This window comes from Crotalus tigris, unplaced genomic scaffold (assembly GCF_016545835.1).
Source record: "Crotalus tigris isolate CLP2741 ecotype Arizona unplaced genomic scaffold, ASM1654583v1 scf7180000017993.1374955, whole genome shotgun sequence".
NCBI classification, from domain to species: Eukaryota; Metazoa; Chordata; class Lepidosauria; order Squamata; family Viperidae; genus Crotalus; species Crotalus tigris.
In genome coordinates, this window is record NW_024096760.1 from 327,508 (window position 1) to 338,051 (window position 10,544).

A 10,544-nucleotide genomic window follows, 5' to 3' on the forward strand; every position below is an offset into this window, starting at 1 on the left:
GTGGTCGTAAGTCAAGGACTACCTCTATTAAAATAAAAGGGGAGGAGCAAACTAAACTAAAAGTGCCTTGTGAGGTTTCATCTAGGACAGCTGTGCGTGCATTAAATGTGCTTACTAAAAGTTATACATGTTACAAATTTAATCAGATGTAATGTGGGAATCGTGGAAACTGCAGTTTTGTGAGGTGAACTAAGAGTGTTATCTAGAACCATGAAAATTCTCACTCGTTTTTATTATCGCAAAATTCTTGAAGGCCCAGAAGAAATCTTGTATTGCAGTGCAGTGATATAACTGATCACACCAACATTTTCTTTTTGCATGTAATTTATTAATGCACCTATGCACTTAGACACATTAGTAATCAGGACAATGGAGAAATATATAAAATAATGGTAAAATGTTAATTACCAATAGCGGATGTTGTGGGGGGCGGGGAGAGAAGGAACAGAAATTCTATAGGCTGAACCTGAACGAAGGAAGAGGAGAAAGAATGGTACATATAGTGCATATTTTTAATCTGGATTGAAAATTTTAAGTGAGGTGGTATTCTCAAAGGGAAACCCTAGGGAAACAGAATGGCCCTGAAAGAAGGTGTCCAGGAAACATAAAGAAGAAGACATCCACTGATGTTTTTATATGTGCCATTTCACATTTTGTTTGTTATTGGGCATTTTCTCTTCACAAAAGAGATTGGGCATTTGTGCATCTGTCAAGGCAGATATGAGAACAGGTTGACCTTTTACAAAGATTGCAGAGAGGCGGCAGGGGGGGGGGGAAGAGAAAGAAGAATCAGTTATGAGGAATAACTTCTAGGAAGTTAGCTTCTTTTAAAATTAGGGAAAGAAATAAAATATTTATGCAAGATCAAAGTTGCAGATTTGCATTTTAAAGCCAAACATTCATATTAATGAATGTTTTTTTAATGTTTGATAAAGATAAAATAGTCAAAAAGAAAAATAAAGAATGTATGTATATGCAAGAAAAAGGGAGAAAAATAAAAATAAAACATTACAGAGAAACTTCTTGGGTACAAATTATACTTTTCCCTGTCGTTATGTCCTAACTGATATTTGTAGTTAAAACATTTCTAACCATTAGAAATTGTCTCTGATTTCTATTTCATCTCTTCCTGTCATGGAAATTGTGTCTAAAGCAAGGATGTCAAACTGGTAGCCCATGGGTTGGATGTGTCACATGCATGCCACACCCACCCCAGCTCCGCAAAGACAAGATATGTCACGTGAGGAGATTGTGATTGACACCCCTGCTCTAAAATATCTAAATTTGCCTTCTGCTATGTCTCCTTTTAGAATAAAGTTGGTAGTTAAAGCATCATAGGCACAAAACCATCTGGATGAGCGGTGTGTTACTCTCTCTCAGTCCTAGGAAAGAGGCATATTGAAAATCTTGCCAAGAAAACTGCAGAGACTTGTTTTTCTTAACTCAGCAGTATTTAGCAGGATGCTAATATGATGCTTTATTGCCTAATGAAGATTAAAGTACATTATTTCTTCATTGTACCTGCTGCCCTAGGTGAGTTCTTAGCATTCAGCATTATTAAGTATAAATTATTATTTGAATCTTATTATTCTAGGAGTTTCCACTAATCTTTTTTTTTTTTTTATTGAAATTTTTCAAAAATTTTACAAATAAACATCCCCCCCCCTCCCAAACCACCCCACCCTCCCCCCCCCGACTTCCCAGAACTGAATATAGGATTATTTAACAAATTTTAAAAAATAACGTTTACAATTTATAAGATAATTAATAAAAATAATAAAGGTCATAATAATAATATATATAATAATATATATAATAATAATATGCATAACATAAGCTTTAAAATGAATAATATATACTAAAAAAGAAAAAAAAAAAGGGAAAAGAAAAGAGAGAGAGAAAGAAAAAAGAAAAAAGTAGACGAAAAATAGAACATATATATAAAAAAAATATATATAAGTAATAATACGTAAAGAAAAAAAGAAGAAAGAAAGAAGGAAAAAACAATCATTACAAGTTATAAAAAAGCTAAATGAGTTTCCACTAATCTTATAGACATTGGCTGATTGTGCCTGAGCTAATAATTCCCTTATGTGGTTATGCTATTCAAACAAAAAATTCCCACTAGAGTTATGTATGGAAATGGTATAAGGAAAAAAAGCCCAAGTCCAGCTATAAGCTAATATTGATTCTTCTATAACAGCACTAAACCGATGTTTGGAAAGCAGTCTGAACAACAGCTGATGGTTATGGAGTGAATTGTACTATGAAGCAACAGAGAGATGCTCTTTTCCCTCTGTTTCATTGTGAAGCCTTTCCTTCCACTACTCAACTACCAATGAGACTGATCAGAGTCTTCAAGATGAAGACTAGCTTGGAAACCTGCTGGGTTCTGTCCTGTTTCAGTCCACATGCAAGACATACATGGACATTTTCAGGACTTTATTGACAGTCCAAGTCCTTAATGTTACTCCCTCACCTGATGCACAATCCTATTGAGTTCAACACTGCTAAGTTTAGGCATTGAGTTACCAAGTTCAATAGCAAAGACAAAAGTCAACAAAGTCCACATGTGTTAATTAACCAAGGTATGAGTTCAGAAAGAAATGAACAAGTTCCAAGGTCCAAATACATGATCCAACACAGCACGCGTCCAGAGTCAAGGAAACTGAAGTCACAAAGGTGAAATATCCACACAGCAGGAAAATGGGCAGTTGTTTCCAACAACCCCCTGCTCCACTTGTTAGCTAAATAGGTGCTTGCTGGTGTTGCTCATTAGGAGGGGTGAAGCTGCCTCCTTGCAAGTAGCCTCACCAACATCCATTGTGCCTACCACCTTTCTGCTCTACGCATCTGTGGATCTGGTGGAGGAGGCATTTCCTCCTCATCTCTGTTGACTGGTTACAGCTGTGTACCTTCTCCACCCCTTGCTTCCAAAGGGGTCTCTGAATTCTCTGGCTGCAGCTGTACTTCTCCTTTTTTCTTTCCTATCAGGCATTTGTCCAGTCACTCTTACAGCAACCCTTCCAATGTACCTGACCTCTCCACTCCTGACTTGGGGGCTCAGCAATTTCCCAGAACTCCTCTGCATTCCTCCAATTTACTGTAGCCAGTTCTTCCTCATCATCCAAGCAGGCATTTGCAGAAGCCATCATACTTTCTCTTGTTCCTCAAGGTTTTTCTTCAGTTCTTTACAGGCACAGTGGCAGAGCTAGATTTGAAAGGACCATGCTCCAGATAGAAATGTCCAGAAAGCAGAAGAAAGAAGATGATGACACACCTGTCTAAAGTGACCATAAGTGTTGGCTGATGTCATTTCCTAGGGGGTACCTAAAGAATACTTGCTGAAGTATGTTAGCTTGTATCCACAGCAAAATCTTTATTGGGATAAGCAATGGCAATAGCACTTAGATTTATATACCGCTTCACAATGCTTAACAGCCCTCTCTAAGCAGTTTACAGAATCAGCATATTGCCCCCAACTATCTGGGTCCTCATTTTACCGACCTTGGAAGGATGGAAGATTGAGTCAACCTTGAGACGGTCAGGATCAAACTGCTGAACTGCTGGAAGTAGACAGTCAGCAGAATTAGCCTGCAATACTGCACGCTAACCACTGTGCCACCAAGGGGCAAAATATAGTTTGAGCATGAGTGCAACTAAGGATGACTTAAGTCAGTATTATGAAGCTTTGGGAATAAAGAAAGGTGTGCATCTGTGCCTTACATTTCAATGCAACTATTTTGCTTGAAGCTTTATTGAAACAAATTACCACTTCAAAGCTTTGTACATCTTTGTTATCTAGGCAGTTCATTTTATTCCAACCAGTTTCTATGGATGTAGCTATTGGCATTTAATGTAGCATTCTGGATAATCATTATCCTATTTTTAAAATAGTTAGATGCTATAGGGTCTTATACTCCATCTTTGTACCTACTGCCAGTTTCACGGGTCCCATTTTCTTTTCTTTTTACAGCCTCAGGACCTATTCAAATGCTTAAAATTCTCTTTCTTCACTGTCTATCTTTGAATAAATTACGTAACTAGACTTCATTGAGACCTTAATAAGGGTTATCTGAGCACTGGAATATCATTTCTGTGGACACCGTTTTGATTTTTAAAGTATTCCTTTTAAAAAAAACCTTTGCCTTTCATGGAGGATCATTCAAAGGTCGTTTCAGGCCACTTGAATGATTTCCTATTATTTCATCGGCTGGATCAACTGTATCAAAAATACTGAGAAGAAGCCCCTCAGGGACCTATCACAAATGGAAAACAGAGTTGGGTATCAACAAATATTTTCCCTAAGTGTTGATGTGAGGCGTGAACATCCCACGTGAACTTGAAATAGAAAAAAAATTATATGCTCTTAGTCAATGGCCTCATATCACTTTCTCAATTTATTTCAGTCTTTATGATATCAATCAGTTCCTGCATTTAGCATTCCATATAAGGAAATTAAGCTACTTTGGAGTTTCAGTCTGCTGATAATACAAGGGGACTGTCATTAATGAGAACAGATTTCATAAATGAAATGCAACTACTTAAGTACAAAAATAGGAGATTCCCAAATTATATTAATATAATATTTTATATTGTAATTTTGTTTTCATCCTCAGTTCACGAGGCCTATAGTCCAGTAACAGCTATGAACTCAGTTTCTGATTTCCATACTATCTGCAAAAACAATTTCCTTTTTGCAAAAAGGTGGGAGGAATGACCGATCTGTCCTGGAGACTGGAGTTTCATTTGATAGATCGCAGTAGCAAAAAGCCTGGGGCTCCTTAAGAACTTCATGTGAGGTATCTCAGTAAAAGATAAGTAATGGTAATTACTTATAATAAGTATAAGTAATATATATATCAGACATTAACCCAGGAACCTTTCTTAATAATATAGAAAGGACTATATGTTGTGTAGTGTTAATAGCTTTTAACGGCCTGCTCTTAAAAGCCAATTTGAAAAGAAGTGCCCCTTTGCACCAATTTTTATAAATATGAGCAACTTCCATTCTGCCTTTCCCATACGGATTGTTTTGATTACGTCCAAACATTTAAGACGGAAAATACCAAACATTTGGAGATGTTTAAATCTTCTATTGTGACCTTACATAAGAAGCTTTCCAATATATGTAGAGAGTCAATTCTGTCCCATATGTTAATTTCAGCCCAGAAATAACACAAAGAACCCAACAATAGGGCTATATGTATTTATCATGTTAAGTACCTAGAGTACTTTTACATCTCTGAACATTAAAATAAGAAAACAGCAATGGGATCATATAATGGTACAGAAAAATGGGGTCAGGTGAGTATTTATGGCAGTGCCATTAATCAGAAAAGATACTCTTTCCCCAGGCTAAAATAATTGTAGGCAAAAACAAAGTAGCATAAATTTGTAATGCCAGCTTATAATGCCATTACTGAAAGTCTGAAGCAAAAATCACAATGTTTATGTTATGTACCTACCAGTAAATTAATAGCAGATATAAAGCTTAGACACCACATCCAACAGCCTAATTTAGAATAGATATCTTTTCTTCTGCTAACCAAATTATCCTGTCCTTCATGGACTTGGTGTTCTGTAGGAATAGCTGTGTGCATCTAGCAGCAGGAACAACTATATAGCAATAATACATGACTGGAAAGGAAAAACTATTAATGGATGGCTCCAAATTAGAAGGCTGATCACATGGTATGCTGTTTGTTTAAGCTCTGTAGTAACTTGTGAGGAGCGAAAGAGCAAATCGTTCAAGGATCTGTGAAGTACTTGATAAATATTTCTCTTTGCCATCCCCTCCCACAAAGCCCAGTTACACAGCAAGGGAAGTGGATATGATGAATGTGAGAAAACAATGGCCAGGCTGGCTGCAACCCTTCTCATTTAACTGAGCTAAATAAGGTTGTGCAGAACTGTAGAGCAAACGTTCCTGTTTGCTTTAAACAGCCCTCACTCAAGTGTTTGCAATTTGCTTTCTGAGGAGAAGGGGACTTGGGCTCTGGAGTAAAGAAACCTTTCCTTTTATCTACACTCCCAAACAGCTGGAAAGAGATAAGGATGGAGACATGCCAACCTACAGTCAGTCTGCTAGAATTCCTTTGACTTTATTGCTTTCCAACTGGATGCATAAGGCAGACATTTTTGGAGAGCTAGTGTGGTTTTCTTCACCTTGGGTCCTCACTTCGATTAACATGCACAGCTTTTCTTTTTTTATGAAATTGATTTGGTGTGGGCTTGACCCTGGAGCAGGCTGGTTTTTGTACCAGAGAAATGCACATTTTTTCAATATATATTTATATATACAGTGTATACTTACTATATGTATATATATATGGTATATATAGTATATATACATTGTATATGCACTGTATATATATATATTGAAAAAACCTGCATCTCTTTGGTGCAAAAACAGTGTATATGTGTGTATATTACACTGTGTATGTATGTGTGCGTGTATGTATATATACACATAGCTATGTTCTACCAAATAGCTGCTTTATAGTGACTATGACAGATGTCATGCTGCACCTGCTAGTGTCAGTCAAATATTTTATTCCTATGGGAGAGGAGATGGAGATAGACATTTAAGCATTTGCATATTTACCTGAGTAAAATACCTATATATTTTTCATTCTATTAGTTTAAATGTAAAGAGAAATAACTTTAAACCCATAAAAAGCTTTCGATAAACCCATGTTACATACATAAGCCAGATAATTTTCAAAGGAGCCTGTAGTGAGCACCTGTTATCTTTGTATACAGATATAGTTAAATGTTGGAGTCTAAAGGATGAATTATTCTGGCATTTTCTTGGCTGAGCATGAGTGGTGTATGGTTGGTAGGATATGAATAACTTCCTGGACACTATATGATTACCTAAATCACATTACTTTGTATTTAATTTGCTCAGTAACAATAGGAAATGATCTTTAATTTGATCCAATCCTCTGTCATGAGCTAAATTTAGAACTTAAAATTTATTTAAGCCACGACAGCTATTTATATTCTATTGCTTGATTTAGGAAATTTCCTATCTGGATTTGTATATACTAAGTAGCTAATCTGCCATTCAATTTTTATTTAACAAACTATGATCTGTACATGGTAAATGTTATTATTCAGATTTTACCTGGGCAAATTATCTATGCACATGCCTGTAGGCCAAATCTTCTTACTAAATCTGCTACAGTTTAATAATAACAGACTAATAGCATAATCTTTGCGATTTATATTCCAACTTTGCTCACTTGGGACTACCTTTACTAACTGAGAATGGAAAGATGGTAAGATTCCGTTTAAAATAGTTACTTTGAATTCTGTAGATAAAGCAAGGATGCATCATTGCATAGGGCATTATTTCCTATTCAGATACTGATTGGACTAGGATTGCATTTCCCAGTTACAAAATAAATTGTGCATTGTGTCCATAAAGGAAATGTCTGAACAGCAAAAAGGCAATCTTGGAAGAAACTGTGCAGCTTATATGCAAAAAATAAATGCACAGTCATCATGCCAAGAAATAATCATTGCACAGCCATTGAAATCCTGAGAAAAAGCTTCAGGGTGAAGAAAGAACTAATTTAATTGACTCAAAATGTAATTTCTGTGCTCTTCTGTAAATACCAGCCATGCATTCATAACCCAGGAATATAAATTCCTCAACAGAGGCCTGAATAATTAGGCCCCTGCTGGGGGCATTGGAGTCAACATGTCTACTTCTCTGTAAACAGTGACACAGGATGGAGAATTGGGGGGGGGGGGGAAGACTTGTTTCTACAAAATTGGTAGTCTAATCTGGCAAATTTCATGAGGGAAGATTGTATCAATAGGTCTGGCTGCTATTCCCGGAGAGAAAAACAAGATCCTATCATGAGACAAATCTCAAATAAGAAATTCCATGATTGATCAACTACAGATAGAAGGAGGTTTTTGGGAGAGGGGGGAGAGTTCAAACTACAGCAGGGTTTGGGCAAAACATTTTGTGCATCTCATTGGCCTCTTTTTAAAACGGCCTATCCGTTTTAAAAAGAGAACTGAGACAATCAGAAAAAAGGTCAGGATTTATTTCAAGTCACTGTTAAATAAGGGCTTTGATTTCCTTTATATGCAGACCCAAACATGCTTTTTCACGAGGCAACTGGACTTTCTTGTCCAAGAAACTCCAGTTGCCTCACGAAAAAGCATCTTTGGGATAACTATGACCTAAATGACTGAGAATCCCCATAGATATTATATACAGACAGAACTCATTTTACTTTGACTTTTTTCTACTTTGGGAATGGCCCATTTATAGTGGTAAACACTGAATTTCACAAAGTGATGCTAACAGGATCACTCAAGTACACAACACAAACACCAAAACTAAATGTTGGCTACCCAAAGGCTGCATCATTTCATGGCAGAGGAAGAGAGAGGGAATGAGGATATAAATCAGATGAACCCTAAAAAAATAAGAGAGATTAAAAAGGAATAATTACAGTTTATCAATAATCTTTATATTACTGGCTTGAACTAATAACAGATTTATTAGATCAATAAAGATCTGATAATTTGAATTTATACAGAATAATCATGTTGTGATCTTTAAAAGTAAGGAACTTAACAGCAGTCTTTATTTAGCTATGTTTCTCTTCATTATCATTCATTTTACCCATGCTCTAGAGCAGTATTTCTCAAGCTCAGCAACTTTAGATGTGGGGACTTCAGCTCCCAGAATTCCCTCAACTCCCAGAATGGGGAATTCTGGGAGAGGAAATCTATACAACTTAAAGCTATTGAGGCTGAGAAACACTGCTGTAGAGCTGTGGTGGGCCAGCTAAAGGCTCACCTCTCTCTTACCAGTCATGACTAACCAGATGCCTGTTAAAAGACATGAATACATCAGTACTTCCTGTTTATATTTAGAGGAAATTAGAATCACTTGGAAGAGATGGGTGGAGTAGAAATTTAATGAATAAAATAAAATTCAGAGAATGTTGCTCTGGATCTGGTGAAACTATTGCTCTGTTTTTGCAAAACAAAAAAACCCATTCATTTTATCTGAATGCACTGCTGGATAGATAAAGAATAAGCAGAAATCAATCACCATCACAGGGACATTTTCCTGTTGTTTTTAACCTCAACCATTTCTCATTTTCTCAGTAAGAAACAAGGAAACAAAATCATGCTTGGTCTACATGCATTTGTTATATATAACAGCTATATTTTAAGACATATTTTAGTCTGAGTGAATGGTATTGCTTTGCCACAGAATTATTTACCAGCAAACCTTTGTACATTTGTAATGTACATATACCTTTTATGAAACAGATCAAGATACAGGAACAGACAAAATTGTTTTAAGATTCAGTACATATGGTACATTTCATCTATGCATTTCAGTATCAAAACTGTTGAACACTGTGGCAACTAACTATATAGTTCTTGATCTGATGTATCATTGTCTTGCTGTTGGAAGTAATTTCTCATCTAAGCATTATCTCACACGCAATAAAAATCAGACTTATTTCCAGGCAGATACATTCTGTATGACTGTATCCATGTAAAGTTTTGTAAAAATCTTTCTGAGAAATCAGTGTTCCTTTTTAAAAAACTCCTTAATTTATCCCCCCTCCCTGTAACTTAGTTTTCTACTTTTTAAATCAAATACAGGCTTGTCGTCTTGACGTGTTTAAAAAAACTGAACTTAGTTACTTCAGTCATGTAGGCTAGTTCAATACACACAGTGTTTGGTTGAAGATTCCACTGGCCTATTCATGTTTATCCAAATGCACCAAAGTGACTGCAAGTTTGATGGATACAGCTGCAAAACAATTTCTTTTGGGGTGGCAGGTATACAGTGTACAGTTCCAGGAAGAATCAGATGCATGTAAGAAACATTACAGCTAGGGCAGTGGAAACAAAGCAAGTATAACATAGTTCCAAGTTTTCAACTTGGAGGCATTATTTTTTAAAAAGACATGCTTGAGGAACTGAATCTGTGACATTAATCTGTTAACTTTTGACATTTCTCATTATGTAATAGAGGCTGAGACTATATTGAATGGAACCATATATTGAATAACTATCAAATTTACACTGAAGATTTCTGACAAATGAAGTCAATTGGCTTGTTACATGCAATTTTCATATTTCATATTTCAATTCTGTTAGCAGCTCTCCTGTGCTGGCAACATGTGACCTCTGGTACCCTCAAATCAATTATGAGAATTTTTTTACAAAAACAGGTGGGAGATTGTCACTTTTTTTTTTACACCATTAGAAAATATATTTGTTAAGGCCTTATTTTTGCAGGCCTCTAGAGACTAGTCTTGCAAGAGGCAGTTAAAGCTCTAATGAAATTATTCAGGCTTCATGATTCTCTGAATTACTTTTAGGATGTAGACAAGAAAACCAAACGCAGTCAAACATGTTGTGTGAACATGACCATCTATGTGGTTTGGAATAGAATGGATTCAAACAAACTTCCAGGATATGAGATTTTACCTCTACTAGTCAGAACTGAAACATTTGCATTTTATGAATTCTGATGTAAACCTAAC